The sequence below is a fragment of the Cervus canadensis genome, chromosome 9 (genome assembly GCF_019320065.1).
Source record: "Cervus canadensis isolate Bull #8, Minnesota chromosome 9, ASM1932006v1, whole genome shotgun sequence".
NCBI lineage: Eukaryota > Metazoa > Chordata > Mammalia > Artiodactyla > Cervidae > Cervus > Cervus canadensis.
Genome location: NC_057394.1, coordinates 67,739,942 through 67,757,954, shown reverse-complemented (window position 1 = coordinate 67,757,954; position 18,013 = coordinate 67,739,942). Strand labels below are relative to the sequence as shown.

The 18,013-nt window shown below is 35.3% G+C and overlaps 1 long non-coding RNA gene across 2 annotated transcripts in view; it reads left to right on the top strand.

Moving 5' to 3' along the window:
* The window catches only part of LOC122447634, a 50,779-nt gene that overhangs the window by 12,120 nt on the left and 20,646 nt on the right, over positions 1 to 18,013 (top strand). Inside the window, exons 2-5 of one of the 2 annotated variants that reach the window (XR_006271316.1) lie at positions 7,266 to 7,465; positions 9,492 to 9,558; positions 10,096 to 10,284; positions 12,164 to 14,138. This is a non-coding gene — a long non-coding RNA (uncharacterized LOC122447634). Of the gene's footprint in view, positions 1 to 7,265; positions 7,466 to 9,491; positions 9,559 to 10,095; positions 10,285 to 12,163; positions 14,139 to 18,013 lie in introns of those variants that run through there. The other variant, XR_006271315.1, reaches the window with a different exon arrangement.

Below are 18,013 nucleotides of genomic sequence, written 5' to 3'. Positions count from 1 at the left end.
TTTATACATAAAGTAAGTCTGTGAAGGCTCTTTATCTCTTAACTGAGATGATGCATTAGTTAATGCATAAAGAATTTCACAGAGCATGTTTTATCTTCTAGGTAACAGACAAATTTTGACAGTGTATCTGATGTAAGTCTTAGGAAAACTGTGTGTGGTAGATTGAAGTGGCTTCCAAGATGTTCTTCCTGAAATGTTACAAGAAAGCATTATGGAGGTCAGGAATTCCAGTTAGCTCTGTTTCCATCTCGAGATTTGGGGTTTTATAAAATATTAAGTCATTTTAAAAGTATTAAAATTATTTGATGGCTATTTTCCCCACTTTATCAATCTCCTGACTGACCCTACACTCCATTGCTTAAGACAGCCAAATCCAAACCAGCCTTGCTTAGACCAATGAAGTTATATTAGCTTGTATCTTCCAGAAAAAACATCTATTTCTGCTTTATTGACTACGCCAAAGCCTTCGAGTGTGTGGATCACAATAAACTGGAAAATTCTGAAAGAGATGGGAATACCGGACCACCTGACCTGCCTCTTGAGAAACCTATATGCAGGTCAGGAAGCGTTAGAACTGGACATGGAACAACAGACTGGTTCCAAATAGGAAAAGGAGTACGTCAAGGCTGTATATTGTCACCCTGCTTATTTAACTTATATGCAGAGTACATCATGAGAAACGCTGGGGCTGGAAGAAGCACAAGCTGGAATCAAGATTGCCGGGAGAAATATCAGTAACCTCAGATACGCAGATGACACCACCGTTATGGCAGAGAGTGAAGAGGAACTAAAAAGCCTCTTGATGAAAGTGAAAGAGGAGAGTGAAAAAGTTGGCCTCAAGCTTAATATTCAGAAAACTAAGATCATGGCATCTGGTCCCATCACTTCATGGGAAATAGATGGGGAGACAGTGGAAACAGTGTCAGACTTTATTTTTGGGGGCTCCAAAATCACTGCAGATGGTGACTATAGCCATGAAATTAAAAAGACGCTTACTCCTTGGAAGGAAAGTGATGACCAACCTAGATAGCATATTAAAAAGCAGAGACATTACTTTGCCAACAAAGGTCCATCTGGTCAAGGCTATGGTTTTTCCAGTGGTCGTGTATGGATGTGAAAGTTGGACTGTGAAGAAAGCTGAGCTCCAAAAAATTGATGCTTTTGAACTGTGGTGTTGGAGAAGATTCTTGAGAGTCCCCTGGACTGCAAGGAGATCCAACCAGTCCATCCTAAAGGAGATCAGTCCTGGGTGTTCATTGGAAGGACTAATGCTGAAGTTGAAACCAATACTTTGGCCACCTCATGCGAAGAGTTGAGCCATTGGAAAAGACCCTGATGCTGGGAGTGGTTGGGGGCAGGAGAAGGGGACGACAGAGGATGAGATGGCTGGATGGCATCACTGACTCGATGGGCGTGAGTTTGAGTAAACTCCCGGAGTTGGTGATGGACAGGGAGGCCTAGCGTGCTGTGCTTCATGGGATTGCAAAGAGTCGGACACTACTGAGCGATTGAACTGAACTAAGAATTCAGCCAGAACAACTATTTATGACTGTTTCTACCTCATCAAGAAATAGTTTTCACTTTCATCTTTGCCACTGAGGTCATAGGGTGTGACCTTTTTTCCTAGCACTGTCTTTGCGTTCTTTTCTTGCTGATCTCCCAGACTTTTTAACTTTAACCAGCTTCCTGAACACACAGTACCCAGCCTCTAAATGCTGCCTGCCTAACTTCATGGCATTCAGCTGCTTGACCCTGAAGTGGGAAATCATCTGACTTCTGGACTCTACTTTGATTTGGAGGACCCAAATATATTCCCAAATTAATGAAGTTCTAGCCTTACAATACTCTGCTTGCTCTCAGATTGATTTCACATGATGGTCTCTCTTGCTCTTCATAGTTAAAATGCCTTCCAAACCAGGCATGGCCTACCAAATATTTGGGTGTTTTATAATTAACAAACCTGTTCATTGATAATATTCCTGATAGATCTCCACTCTGAGATTGTTTTTATTTTTAAGATGTTTTCTAAAATTAATTGCTCACTGCCAGTAATACCCTCTTTTTTAAATAAGGAAAAAGCCTAAGATACTGTTGCATTAGTTTAGGATTTTGAAATCAAGATTCTAAATACAACACATGTCAACAGTTAGTTACCTTTAAATAGATAATTGTTCAATGGAATTTATCCAGAGACCTGCGAAAGGAAGCATGGGAATGATGAAATCAGCCTATAACCTTTTCTTCAATCTAGGACTGCATAGTTACTTGCCACAGAGAGATCTAAAATTGTATGGAAATTCTGTATTTTGGCAAAGTTTACTTTTCATCTTGTTTCATTTTCTGTCTTAGTATGATAACCTTTTTATATGAAACTGCTATTTAAATTTTTGTAGTTTTCATTTGTTCATGTGTAGAAATGTGTAATTTTATGATTTGTGATATCTGATGTATTTCAAGTAACAATTTCCTTATGCATGTAAGAACTTTAAAATTGAACTGAAAACATACCTGACATGGAGTAGATTTCCCATAAACATTTAAATTAATACTGAATGAATCAATCTGATTTATTTAACATTGTGGCAAGTCAGAATTTTTAGAATTCTGTTATCAACAGTCTTACAACTTTACATCCTCTGTTTTCAAAATGTTTACTTTTAATATCCAGTAGTTTTGTATTTAATTTCTCATAGTTGAAAATGTGAAACTTCTAGAAACAAAATTTTTCTAGATTAAATCTTTTTAGACTATGTGTTTGGTTCTGTTACTGGCTCCTAAGGAAAAGAACAAAAAGAAATAATTCAGGGTTAGGATTCCTGCAAGAATTAAAAATAATGTAGAAAATCAAGAAATAAATTAGAGGTGAAAATGTCCATTAGATTAATTTGATGATTCTAGACATGAGAATCTGTAAGTTATTTTCTCTGATTTTGTCCTCGTTTTTAAAGTCTCAAACAATGAAACTTCCATCACTTGAATCTCATTCAGTAATGTATGTACAGCTGTTTATTCATTCAACAAGTTATTTTGTTCAGAGACATTTGCCTCTGGTACTAGTCTCTTCAGTCTCATCAAAATGAATTTGGTTTAGATGACAGTTAAGCATGTAGGAGAAACATACGTTTTCCCACTAGTTTAGAAGATCATGAAATGAAGCAGAACAAAAAGTTATAATTTAGTATAATAAAGTTCGTATTTGGGAATATTGTCCTAAAGAAGTGTTTAGTACCACTTGGTTATTTTGCCAGGGGAATGACAATGTAAATAGAATCTTAAACTGTTCCTATCCTAGAGAAGTTAAATGTGGTCATATTCAAATACTTAAAAATTGGCTTGGCTTAAAGCTGTGTGACCTTAAGTAAATTACTCTTTTCAAGTCTCAGTGTAAATTGTGTAAGTTGTAAGCAAAAGGTCTGTCTTGTCCTAAATCTTTATAATCCTAGGACAGAGTCAGTCTACAATGTATTTATTTTATAAATCTGTACACTGACATGTTACTCATTAAAGAAAAAGTTACATAATCTTGCAGACTTAGGTGGAAACCTCAGTTATCACCTTAGAATTTTGGATATTATATATTTACCTTTTCCATTCTAGAAAAAATTTTAGATTTTTTTTCCCACCCTTTTGTCAGATTGTAACCTTGACTATAGGAAACATAGCCAACAGAAAGAAAAACATCTCCATGGAAACTTGGAGGAGAGGCACGCACTCATTTTTGAAAACTAAGAAAAAAATTTAATGTTTATCAGATAAAGCATTTAATTGAATTAATGGGACAATATGAAGTACTGGATATTTAGTCAACTGGAGTTTACAATGACCTTAAACCTTGTTTGAATATTTTGTAAAGCAGTAATAAAAATTTCAGTATATTTTCTTGTCTTAAACAGTATGCTGAATATTAAATTTTATGTAAGGATCAAGTCATATAAAATATTATAATAGGTATAGAAGTTTCAAGAGTAGTATTTAACATGTTTTAAGCCATAAAATCCAAAGGGTGTTTGATTATAATTTTTCTTAAAGTTGACTTCTTTTTTCTTGAAGTAGAGTGCAAGAGACAAATTCAGGTGGATTCAATTAGAAGAATTCCAGTTTCCTTTAAGCAAAATTTCACTTTATTTCAAACTGAACAAAATTATGTTGTATTCGTAATTTGACAACACACTTGAAAGGTGTACAGTCTAAAGGATTCAAATTTCAAACCTTTCAATTATAATCTATTGGCTGCAAGCAAGGCCACAACCAAGTATGAATACTTGTAAATCTCTCCTATTGCCAGAAGTTGTATCAGAAGGGACTGGATTATCAACAATGGCTACTGGTGTTTTGTTTTGTTCTGGGCTGTGTGGCGTGAAGGATCTTATTTCCCCAATCAGGGAACCCATGGCTCAAACCCGTGCCGCCTGCAGTGGAAGCACGGAGTCAAAAGCACTGGACCACCAGGGAAATCCCAAGAATGGTGACTGGTTTTGATCATGGTTATGTACATAACATATTTATGTATGTTATATACCTTACCAAAGTAGAGCAGGACAGTTTTATTCATATGCAAATCTGTTTTTGAATAGTGTAAAAATCTGTCATGGTGATAATTTGAGGTCTATACATGAGAGTTAATATAATTTCATCTCATCAAAAAGCTTATTAAAATAATTCTTAAAATGCCTTAAAAGTTTTCTGTTTACATTTTTCAAGTGAGATGATCTTTTATTATTAAAGACCTATTCTATGCCCAGTACTTCACAATAGTCTAAAAAAGATGGTCACTGTCAGCAAAGAACCTTTAGCCTAGCTGATAATATTGTACTGACTTACAAGAAACAATTAGAGAAGAGTGGAGTGTAAAGTCTGTCTTATGGACCTGAAGTGCAGTAGAATCTCAAAAATAATGTGGAACTAGACAATGGAGAATACTTCTTAGAGTAGGTGGAAAATAAGCTCCTATCTATTGAAAAATAGATAGGATTAACTCAGTGAAATGAAAGAACTGGAGACTTGGTGCAGAAAACATGAAGAAAGTCATGATCAGGTAAGGAAGAGTAGTTACAGGTTTAAAACAGATTGGTCTTGAGGAGATGGTAGGGAAATAAGTGTACATGTTTGAGATTGTTTTCCTTCCTCTGTATAATGTGCCTTAATTTCTAATTGAAGAAAATGAGAGTATATTCAGATTGTCCACAGTCCTTTGAAAAATCAAAGTGTGATGATCTGAAGGAAAATAAAACATGAGTTGTAAGAAATAGTAGAAGGAAGCCTAGGCTTAAGTTAGACTTTGGGCAGTGTAGGCCTTTAACTCAGCAAATCAAGTGAGAAATCTTGAGAGGAAGGGGTTGCATGGCCAAAAGCCTACTATCAGGGATACTTTTTGCCCAGTTGAGATTGACCTTACCACTACAGAAATGATTATGAATTAATACTGTAGTACTGTTGTTAAGCCAAGTAAACACATTACTCCTTTTCCAAACCTCTAATTTTCATCCACCCTTATTAGCTCAAATTATTTACTCTTAGGATGTGCTTTCTCTCATCTTTAGCTATCTAAATATTTTTAGGCTATCTAGCCCCTGCATGAAATTTTCCCAGTTCACTTTTCCTCCTCATCTAGAAATATTGTTTCTCTCTTTTGTGCTCCTATACCTGCCCTAGAACAATTAATACATCCTTCTTTATGGGCAGAGGCTTTTTTTTTTTTTTAACACATTAACACAGATTAGTTTATTTGACACCTCTCCCAGGTAACATCTTAACCCAGTTAAAATGCCTAAGAAGTGATTCTAATGAAATCTGATCATGGGAAGGTCCATCTATTTTATTTTTCATTATATACTCTGCAAGATGCTTGATAAGTGGTAATTGATTGCTGAAAATCAGTAGTAATTTGGAGACAAATTAATATGTTCCGGAAAGGCTGAATACCAGCTACATAAATATGAAAATGCCCAGGCTCTTACCTGGTAATTTAGAAGTTCTCCGTCTTTAATTGTTTCACTTATCAGAGCACCTCTGTTCTATGCTGCCTATTAACATTCAAGCCTTAATTAACTACCTTGCAGAAATTTCTTTTTAAAATTTTAATCAAAGCCAGAAACCTGTGCATAGGGGAATGAATAGTTGGAAAGCCTATGAAATTTTGAGGCTATTAGTGATCTAACTGATCATCTAAAACTTTCCAAGAAAGTATAATTTAGCTATATCCTATTGGCTTTTATTTGTTGCCTCTCTGAGGAAATGGACTTCCCTGGTGGCTCAGCTGGTAAAGAATCCACCTGCAATGCAGGAGACCTGGGTTCCATCCCTGGGTTGGGAAGATCCCCTGGAGAAGGGAACAGCTACCCACTCCCGTATTCTTACCTGGAGAATTCCATGGACTAGTCATGGTGTTGCAGAGTCAGACATGACTGAGCAGCTTTCACTTCACTGAGGAGATGAGGCTCTCCCAGTGGCTCAGCCGTGAAGAATCCTCCTGTAATGCATGAGACGCAAGTTCGATCCCAGGTCAGGAAGACCCCCTGGAGAAGGAAATGGCAACCCACTCCAGTATTCTTGCCTGGGAAATCCCACGGAGAGAGGAGCCTGGAGGGCTACAGTCCATGGGGCCTTAAAAGAGTAGGACACAAACCTGAGCAGCTAAGCACACATGCACACACTGGGAAGATGGGAGATGCAAGTAGAATGAACAGTCCTTACATTAAAAAATACTTTTCAGAAAAAAAATTTCCAAGAGCCATCATTACTATAATCACAAAAATAACTGTACTGAACATCTGCTACAATGCCTTAAAGTGACTAGAATTAATGGTCTGCTTCTGAATCCCTCTGCTTACTAGAGCTACCTTATTGACTGCAATGGGTTTTCTTATAAACTTTCATGGACAATTTTATAAAAGACTATCCAAGTCACTTGAAAAAAGCTTTCAGAAAGAAAAGAAAAAATTGTGGATCAAATATGGAACTTTTGTTTTCTGCTAGGACATTTAAGTTTTATTTATAATGTGATAAGGATTTATTTTTATGTACCCTTAGAGCTTTTATATAAAATCTATAGGACATTTTTGTCTGATTTCCGGAACCTATATATAAATTACATTTTTTGAAAAGTCTAATGTTGCTGTTTGGTTTGATTTGGCTTTGAGGGAGGTTGGCATATTTGCCAGACATATTTAGCCAGAAGTCAGGAATTCAACCAGCAATTAAATAATTATTCCCATGGTGAAGCAGTTTCCCCTCTATACTGATGTGCTTTATGACCTGTTTTCTAGGCACTTATTTTGACATCACCACTGCCCCCATCCAAAAAAAAAAAAAAAATCGTATCTTGTGTACCTAGACCATGTGGAGAAAGGACTGGGACCAGAGGCAGAAAACAGACCCTGACCGTACAGAGCAAAGTGCCAGACAACAGCTCGTTCTAGTGAAAGGCAATAAACGCCACATGGGATAATCTCCTCAGTTCAAAACTGTAAGTAACTTTAGGGAACTGCAGGGGCATTAGACAGATGTCTCTGCTGACTCAGTAAAAAAATGTCTTCATTTTGTAATTTGTGGCCTGTACGCTTGTAAATTAAGATGCTTTGAGTTGTCAACTACTGGACTTTTCTGGTTTGTGGGTAAGATCCTAAGCCAAAACAGAATGCAGTATTCCCCCAAAAGTAACTTGGGACCTTTGCCTTAAGACCCGAGGCAAAGGTCACATGAATTTAGATAACTAGGTTAGAACTAAGTCGTTGGGCCTTTGCCTAGATATTAGGCAAATTAGGGGACTTTAGTCTTGATAGAGCAAGGAATAGGGAGATATTATGGCCTCTTGAAATCAAAATAATAAAAACAAAATAATGGAATTTTTGGCAATTAAATGCAGCTATACTGTGTACAGAAGGATTCTAAGAAAGTCTGTTGGCAACAAAACTGGGCATGTGACTACTGTGGTGATCTAGGAGTGAAGAAAACCTGAACAGAATAGTGACAATGAAAATGGAGATAAGAGAATAAATTTAAGATATTTCAAAAGAAAAAAATTGTACAACATCATAATGAGTTGAATAAAAGTGGGTGTCAGAAATAACATTTTCTATCCTGAAAGACAATGATAGTATCACTGAAAGAAGAGAGTTAAGAGAAACTAATTTGAGAAAGAAAGATGTTGAGTCCCATTTTTGTAATATTGAATTTAAAATGATATCCAGGCATTCTTTTGGAATTTCTTTGATTAAAAGTCACTGAATATACAGAACTGGAATTCTATGTAAAAGTCTGGCTGGAGAGGCAGTGTCAGTTACCCATTCAAAGCTGATACAGGTAAACAAGCTAACTAAAGATCTTTATTAAAAGACAATATATCCGTTTCTTTTAGAAAGAAGTACATAAACACCTCCATTTATGTAAAAAAAATTATTTGGGTATATAGTCTTAAATAAACATTGCCAAAATGGAACTAAAACCTTTTTTTTTCTTAGAGTGTCATATCTCAAGCTTCTTCCTTTAGGAAAATTCCTACACTCATATCAGTTATGAAAGTCAATAACTAAAATGTGTTACTATTCTTGAACCTTCCCTGTGCTTCTATTCACTAAACAAAATCTTTCCCTCTGTTACACTGAAGGAATGAAATTGAGAACTTAAAGTCCAAACAATTCAGTCAGTTAAAACTATAAAATTGACATAACTTTAATTTCTCAAATGGAAAAGCATGTAATTAAATTGTGGGAAATGTGCTGGTCTCCAATTTCAAGAAACAGTACAGCACAAAGGAAGGCCTGGCATTCTGGCTGAAGAATTGTAATAATAAACAGAAATTTGAAAACCAGGAAGACAAGTTTTCCAAGAGAGCAACTGTGGCATTTCAAAAGAGATACAACAAGAAATTCCAGAAGATGGTCAAAAATAAGTTTAGATAATTGAGATTCCTTATTTAAATACTTGTTTTTGATGGAGAAAAACAGTTAAGAGGAAATTAAGCTGTCTAAGAGGTCGAAAACATTTTCTCCTTTCACCCTAAATTGGGTTTGCTTCTGAAGAAAAGTGTTAGCCAAAAAAAATCAAATAGAGATTCAGTACTGCTTAAATTGTACCCAGAAGTTTAAAAAGTGACCAAGCAAAAAAAATTTTTTAATTAATTGAAAGTAATATTCTGGTTTTCTAGGAGTTAGACCTTGCTTTATAGGATTCCTATTTAGGAAGTCAAAGTATCTTGATTGGTCTACCTAGTAATTACATGCCCATCATGAGACAGAAATATCATATTACTCTACATTTGAATTTCTAATATATTCTACTTTAATGATATGTAAAGAAACCTAAAGTATTAATCTATGCTTCCAAAATAGCCTTTTAAAAACTCAGTAATATGTCTTCTGAATATACTAGAATCTTTTAGACCCTTTTACCTAAATCTTTGAACCATTTGATTAATCCAGATTCAGTGAACCTATGTCTTCAAGTCAGGTTATCCAGAACTGGAAACATTTGTTTCTGTGTTTCCATCCTAGTTACATCTGACTTGCGTGCCAGGTCTGATGACTTCTACTATCTTTTCATGACTTCTAAATTATGGAGGTAAGTCAAGATTTAATATTGACTGTAGTCACGTAACATTCATTCTGAATTTGTATTCCTTTAATATTTATTTAATTACTAAGCATTCTTGTAGCAATACACTTTGATTAGCATATTATGGTATATTCTAGTTTGGCTTGGCTATTTTAAATGTATAATTTTGCATAACTTTCAACTAGTTAGTATTTCTTTATACATCTATGCTTTCATATTGATTTTTATGTGGCTACCCATATAAACTTCTCATAGACAAATACCATAGGTTTCTTTCTGTAGTCTTTAACTTGAATCAACTCATTCTGACTCTTCATGTAAAATATCCTCATTTGTCTTTAAATCTACTGTAATTCTTGTTTTTCCAAGTGGATGTTTACTGAGACTATAGTGTTCCAAATTTTTCACTTCAGTTCAGTAAGACTGTTAGATGTCTACCACTGCTGTTCAGTTGCCAAGTCGTGTACGACTCTTTGCAACCCCATGGACTTTTGTTAGCTGCCTCCTATACAATATTACAAACCTCTGTCCATCATTCTTCAGGGACTCTGTTCACCGGATCTAATCCCGTGAATCTATTCATCACCTCCACTGTATATTCACCTCCACTGTTTGGCACTGTGGGGGAATATAAAGACCAGTATGAAGCACAATCCCAGTCCTCATCTTAAAAGAACTCATGGAACCGCAGACATTGCAACCAGACTTTCTTGGGGCGTTTTTACAAGAAGGGTAAGATAAACCTCTCCTATTTGGCTTCCAATGATATTCAAATTCTTACTAGAGTGTGAAATGAGAAAAGTAACATGAAATAGAAACAATTGGTAGTTTGTGTGTTTTACTCAACTGGCAGAGTGAAAAAAAGCCACTTTAAAACAATGATTTCTGGATTTGAGGTGTTGGTGTGAAATCTGAAGGTGCAGAAAACTCTGTATGATTAAGTCTTAGGCACATTTCAGTTTGGGGAGTAAAGTCCTATTTATTCTGCTGTATTTTGTTGCTTATTTATTGTGTGCCATGCTTAATACTCATTTCCCATTCACCATGTAAGGGGTTAGCTTTTTATCTATTAAAATATTTGGAGGGTTGGATTGACCTCATTGCTTAGATAAATATTAACGCATTTTCTGAGCTTAATAATTTTGAGATGATGAGTCTCTTGGTGAAATTTGTACAAAACATTTCATCTCTAATAGATCCAATAGAAGGCCTAACAATTCATGAAGTATAGTTCTGGGACAAAGCTGGTGAGCAATTATGTTTTTATGATGATGTTGATAGTCCATAAATTAAGTATTTTTAGTAATATATTTTCATCTCATCTCTTTACTTCTTAAACTTTTGCTTAAAACACTAAGTTTGATGTTACATTGGTGTTTTCTATGGGTTCATTAGCTCCAGGAAGGTAATAAAATTTCCCAGATTTCCTTTTAAAAATTTCCTCTGAGTGGCTTCTACATTGCTTAATGTGCTGTTACAGAGTCAACTTCCCCAACACAGAAGAAAAATAACAGTAGAATATGGGATATTTAAAAGTCTTAGCAAGTCCTTTATTATTTCAGCAAGGTCTCTGGTAATGTGACCTTTTCTGTTGTTCTTGATAGAGAACCAATACAAAGACGTATATAACTAAGCTGACATTTGTTAGATGTAAACAGCATACAAGACAAATTAGAAACAGCTTACAATTCCCTAAGTCATATATTTCTCAAACTGCTTTCCCTTGTCATTTATATGACTTCAGACTCCTGATTTCAGATATATTTTGAAGTGAAAGTCACTCAGTCGTGTCTGACTCTTTGCAACGCCATGGACTTTACAGTCCATGGAATTCTCCAGGCCAGAATATTGGAGTGGGTAGCCTTTCCCTTCTCCAGGGGATCTTCCCAACCCAGGGATTGAACCCAGGTCTCCCGCATTGCAGGCGGATTCTTTACCAGCTGAGCCACAAGGAAGCCCAAGAATACTGGAGTGGGTAGCTTACCCCTTCTCCAATGGATCTTCCCAACCCAGGAATCTAACCAGGGTCTCCTGCATTGCAGGGGAATTCTTTACCAACTGAGCTATCAGGGAAGCAGCTCAACTTAAGTTTGACTTTAACATAATTCAGAATCCTTTGCAATTATGACTTGTATGTTAAATGCAAGAATAAAATTCAACACTAGAGCTCCTTTTCAGAAAATCTTTTTAGGAAGAACTTCCAGCCACTTAAAAGGTTACATTGTTGAGATTCAAGAATAAGCTAAAATCCTTAGTGCCTTATCAGAAATGAAATTTTTGGTGATAGAAAGAGGCTGAAACAAATATAAGTGGGAGAATAAGGGAAGTCCAACTAGATGGACAAACCATGCTTGGTGATGATTCCTCCGTATGTATCTGAGATGGACTGATAACAAGTCTGTGATTTGATCGCCAGAGTTTTCAGTTTGGTTGACCAACACAAACTTCTGCCATTATTTTCTTATAATTTCTTATGATTTTCTTATGATCAATTCGGTCAAGAAGTTAAGTGATACCCATATGAATATGTTAAAGTCTTCTATTTTCCCTAAATCAGGCAAGAGTTTAAATTTGTCTATGGTGCATGTAACACATCCCTGTTTGCTTCCAGCCATATGCCTGCCTCCCTTTCTAAAACAATACCCAGTATTTTGTACATGGTGATGTCTCACTCATCATGCCCCATTCTTTGTTGGAGTGAAGACAAGAGACTTACTGAGATGATCTTGACAGATGTGTCTCCAGATATCACCTTTAAAATATTTACTAAAATAAAAAAACACAATCCACTCTGAAAGTACACTTTTCCTAGTCAATAATATATAATTTTTAAATTTTGATAATTTATCTCATTCTAAAAACCTCTGGATTGTGAACCCATGTCTTTTGAGGAACTATTTAATTAAAAGCCTAAGTTAATTTAAACCCACTGTCAATGTTATGAATTCTATTTATAGTAAACTCTAGAAGGGAAGACCGTATTTTGCTCCTTGCAGTATCCTCAGTGTCTAGAAGAGTATTTGGCACACAATATCAATAAATATTTTCTGACTGAATTAATTAAATGTATGTATATTACATGTTTCTATGGGTAATGTTTCTATTACACATTAAAAAGAACATTTCATTTCTCATCTCAAGCTAGTTTCTACAAGTGTGAATGACTAAGAACACATTAATAGCAGTTTAAACATTCCCTGTCTTATTCCTTGCCAATCTGTAGTTACAGTATTTTTGCTTCACTATTCTTTTAACCAGTTATCAGTCTTTAATAATCTTATCAGCAAAGCACTATAGAGAATTAAACAGTGTTACATAATAAAACCATGCCAACTTTACCCAGCTAGTTAAATCACACACTGCCCAAAACTTAGCAGAATGTAAATATTGTACCCTAGAATATGATGAGAAAACCAGACCACAAGCTTCCCCAGAACTAAGATGGCAGACTAAAACAACTAAGTGGACTTTTCTGCGGTAAAGAGAAGAAGAGTGCTACCAAGAACAAAACACTCATTCATAAGGCTTTTTTTTCTTATTTGGGTCATTATTTTTCAGTTGCTAACTTTACCATTACTAATCTTGAAGTATTTTGCGCTTTTCCATTATACATAACCTCTTGAGGTACTACTAGGAGACTTTTGAAAGGATCTTTCTTCCCTATAGCTTAGTATACAAATCTATAAATAATTACTAGAAATTTCTGTAATGTAATTCCTTTACTAAGCGTAAGGATTTCACAGGAAAGATGGTACGGTAAAATTTGGATCAGTTTGAGATAATAGGCCATCCTATGCCAAAGCAGTCCCCTGACCCTGGCACATACACACATAATCTTTCAGGCATGGGTTTTCCCTTTCTACAAAAGACCTACCTGGTCTGGTGAAAAGTAAGTCTTCCTCCCACATTTAAACTGCATTCACTTAGTTCCTTCTCCACAGGTGACCCGTATCTTTGCTGAAATTCCTGAATATATATATATATATATAAAATATATTTTTCTACAAATGGAAACTACATACTGCACATAAAGTAAAAATATATTTTTTCACTTTATACATTGTCTTACACTTTGATTTTTTTCAACTTACAAATGTTTGACAATCCTTCCTTCTTAGTTTATAAATTGCTGTCTCATTCGTTTTAAAGGCTGCACAGTATTTTTCACTGTGACCCATTCTCTATTGATGAACTTTGAATTTATTTCTAATTTTTGCTGTTATGATGATACAGTTTCTCACTTGAATGTAAGTTCATTAAGAATAAGGATTTTTGTTTTACCCTTGTTTTAAATCGGAAAACTTAGTGTCCAGCAAATGTTTAACAGATGTTTTTGAATGAATGAATGAGTTTGTACTTTTAAAAAGTACTCAACTGCTTCCACTCAACATTTTTTAACCCTTTTATGTGCAAAGTACTTGGTGCTCTATTTTCTGGTTTTTGTTTTTCAGTGTTTAAACTATGAAAGTATGACACATCTACAGGAGACTTGGAAAAAGAACAAAGTTACATATCAGTTCAGTTCAGTTGCTCAGTCATGTCCAACTCTCTGTGACCCCATGAACTGCAGCACGCCAGGCTTCCCTGTCCTTCACCAACTCCTGGAGCTTGCTCAAGCTCATGTCCATTGAGTCGGTGATGCCATCCAACCATCTCACCCTCTGTCATCCCCTCCTCCTCCTGCCTTCAATCTTTCCCAGCATCAGGGTCTTTTCCAATGAGTTAGTTCTTCGCATCGGGTGGCCAAAGCATTGGAGTTTCAGCTTCAGCATCAGTCATTCCAATGAATATTCAGGACTGAATTCCTTGAGCATGGACTGGTTGGATCTCCTTGCTGTCCAAGGGACTCTCAAGAGTCTTCTCCAGAAAAAAAAAAAAAAGAGTCTTCTCCAACACCACAGTTCAAAAGCATCAGTTCTTCAGTGCTCAGCTTTCTTTATAGTCCAACTCTCACATCCATACATGACTACTGGAAAAACCATAGTTTGGACTAGATGGACCTTTGTTGGCAAAGTAATGTCTCTGCTTTTTAATATGCTGTCTAGGTTGGTCATAGCTTTTCTCCCAAGGAGCAAGCATCTTTTAATTTCATGGCTACAGTCACTATCTGAGTGATTTTGGAGCCCAAAAAAGTAAAGTCTGTCACTGTTTCCATTGTTTCCCCATCTGTTTCCCATGAAGTGATGGGACCGGATGCCATGATTTCAGTTTTTTGAATGTTGAGTTTTAAGCCAGCTTTTTTCACTCTCCTCTTTCACTTTCATCAAGAGGCTCTTTAGTTCTTCTTTGCTTTCTGCCATAAGGGTGGTGTCATCTGCATATCTGAGGTTATTGATATTTTTCCCAGCAGTCTTGATTCCAGCTTGCGCTTCATCCAGCCTGGCATTTCACATGATGTACTCTGCATATAAGTTAAATAAGCAGGGTAACAATATACAGCCTTGAAGTACTCCTTTTCCGATTTGGAACTGGTCTCTTGTTCCATGTCCAGTTCTAACTGTTGCTTCTTGACCTGCATGAAGATTTCTCAGGAGGCAGGTAAAGTGGTAAGGTATTCCCATCTCTTTAAGAATCTTCCAAAGTTAGACATAGTTCCACTATATGTTATAATTATTCTTTTAAATAGATAATTAAAATTTTTAGTTGGAGCTTCAGTATCAAACTCTCAAAAACTAACAGAATGAGCTGACAGAAAAGAGAAGGACATAGCAGACCTGAGAAATACTATGAACCAAGTCGACATAAGTAAGGTTTATACAATTTTCACACAACAGCGGATACCAATTCTATTCAAGTTCCCATAGACTATAAACCAGGAGACACTGGAACATATTCAGGGACATAAGACAAGGTGCAAAAATTTAATGGTCTAAAAGTATTGAAATCATATAGTCTGTTCTCTTACCACTGCAGAATTATGTTAGAAATCTATATCAAAAGATATTTGAAAATAACCCACATATTTTCAACTGTAATGTAACATTTACCAAGAGACATCTTTGACTTAGCCATTGAAAGCCTCAATGAAGTTAAAAGACTGAAAAAACACAGTTGATTGCAGAGAAGAAAGCATTTAAATGAGAAATTAATAGCAAAATGAGTAATTAATATCAAAGATACTATGATAACTCTATGTGTTTGGAAAATAAATGTCCACTTTTAAAGGATGAGTGTATCTAAGAAGCCATAACAAGGAACATTAGAAAATATGTGTAACAGAATAAAAATGAAAAGAGAATCTGTTGCATGCAACTGAAGCTGCTCAATGCAACTAAATACAATATGGAATCTTGAGTAAGGAATGAAAACAAATAATGAACATTAGCATAAAATTTTGTGAAATTTAAACAAAATCTGTACTTTAGTTAATAATACTGTATCATATGTTAATTTCCTGGATATTTGATACAACATAGTATTTCTTTATATTCTCAGAATTGAATTAGAAGTTTCAAGCCTCATTCAAAAAAAAATTTTAAATCACTAAGATAGTAAGCTTTTTAGACTTTTTAACAGTAGTACTAGACACCAGAATAAATGGAACTATCCAACCTTTGAGTGAATATAAATTAGAAATCTAGCATTCTATTCATCCTTATTCAAACAGCTGGGACCAAAAGTCATAAACTTTTTAGCCAGGCAAAAATTCATAAGTTTTCTAAAATATGTATATTATATATATTACATAATGTACATAATATTTTATATATATACAAAAGAGCTTTTATACTATACTTGGTAAAACCTTGAGAAAGAACAACAAGAGATGGAGAAGTTGGAAAACAAACTAAATTATATGGGAGCACTGAAATAGAAAAAGTGAAACAAATGAGATAAAAGTAAAAGATCATATAGTCTAGTTGTTTTTAAACGTGGCTGCTCAGTAGAATCACATCTAGCGCTTTGGGGGGGAAGAAACAATACCTGGGCATTTGTATTTTTTTTTAATTACAAGATAATTCTAATGTGCATCTGGATTTTAAAAAATAATTACAGCTTTTTCTATTAAATGGTAGTTTTAGTGATATAGAATTCTCCTACTTTCTGTTGACCAATCATGATACAGTGGTATTAAGATGAATAATAGTTACATAATCACAATAGTAAAAGATGTTTATCAGTTTTCACAATCAATAGCCAGACAAAAAATGAAAGATAATTACAACTGGAAGCCATAATGGAAGCATGATTAACCTAACAATATAAAATAATTACATACAGTTTAGGGAGTTAAGTAGAGTGATGTGATAACTGAAACTGCATACATGCACATGTTTTCATCCACCCCACCTGTCTATGTCTTTTGGTTGGTACATTTATTCCATTTACATTAAGGTAATTATATATATGGATGATCTTATTACCATTTTCTTAATTGTCCTGTTTATTTTTTGTAGGTCTTTTCCTTCTCTTGTGTTTCCTGTCTACAGAAGTCCCTTTAGCATTTGTTGTAAAGCTGGTTCAGTGGTGCTGAATTTTCTTAACTTTTGCTTGTCTGGAAAGCTTTTGATTTCTCCATCAAATCTGAACAAGAATCTTGACAGGTAGAGTATTCTTGGTTGTAGGTTCTTCCCTTTCATCACTTTAAATATATCATGCCATTTCCTTCTGTCTTGTAGAATTTCTTTCAAGAAATCAGCTTATAACCTTATGGGACTTCCCTTGTATGTTGTCATTTTTCCCTTGTTGCTTTTAATATTTTATCTGTCTTTAACTTTTGTCAGTTTGATTATTATGTGTCTCGGTGTGTTTCTCTTTGGGTTTATCCTGCCTAGGACTCTCTGTGCCTCCTGGACTTGGTTGACTATTTCCTTTCCTATGTTAGGGACGTTTTCACAAATATTTTATCAGGTCCTATCTCTCTCTCTTCTATTTCTAGGACTCTTACAGTGTGAATGTTGGTACGTTTTATGTGGTCCCAGAGGACTGCTAGACTGTCTTCAGTTTTTTTCCCTTCTTTTTTCTATATTCTATTTTGCAGCAGTGATTTCCATCCTTCTGTCTTCCAGGTCACTTATCTGTTCTGCTGCCTCAGTTATTCTGCTATTGATTCCTTCTAGTATATTGTTCATCTCTGTTTGTTTGTTTTTTAGTTCCTCTAGGTCTTTGGTAAACATTTCTTGCATCTTCCCCGTTCTGAGAGCCTGGATCATCTTCACCATCATTATTCTGAATTCTTTTTCTGGAAGGTTGCCTATCTCTACTTCATTTAGTTGTTTTTCTGGGGTTTTATCTTGTCTCTTCATCTGGGACATAACCCTCTGCCTTTTCATTTTTATTAACCCTCTGTGATATGGTTTTTGTTCTGGCGAACTGCACGATTATAGTTCTTACTTCTTTTGTCTGACCTCCAGAGGATTAGGCTAACAGGCTTGTGTAAGCTTCGTGATGGGAGGGACTAGCAGTGGGAAAAACTGGGTCTTGCTCTGGCGGGCAGGGTATGCTCAGTAAAACTGTAATC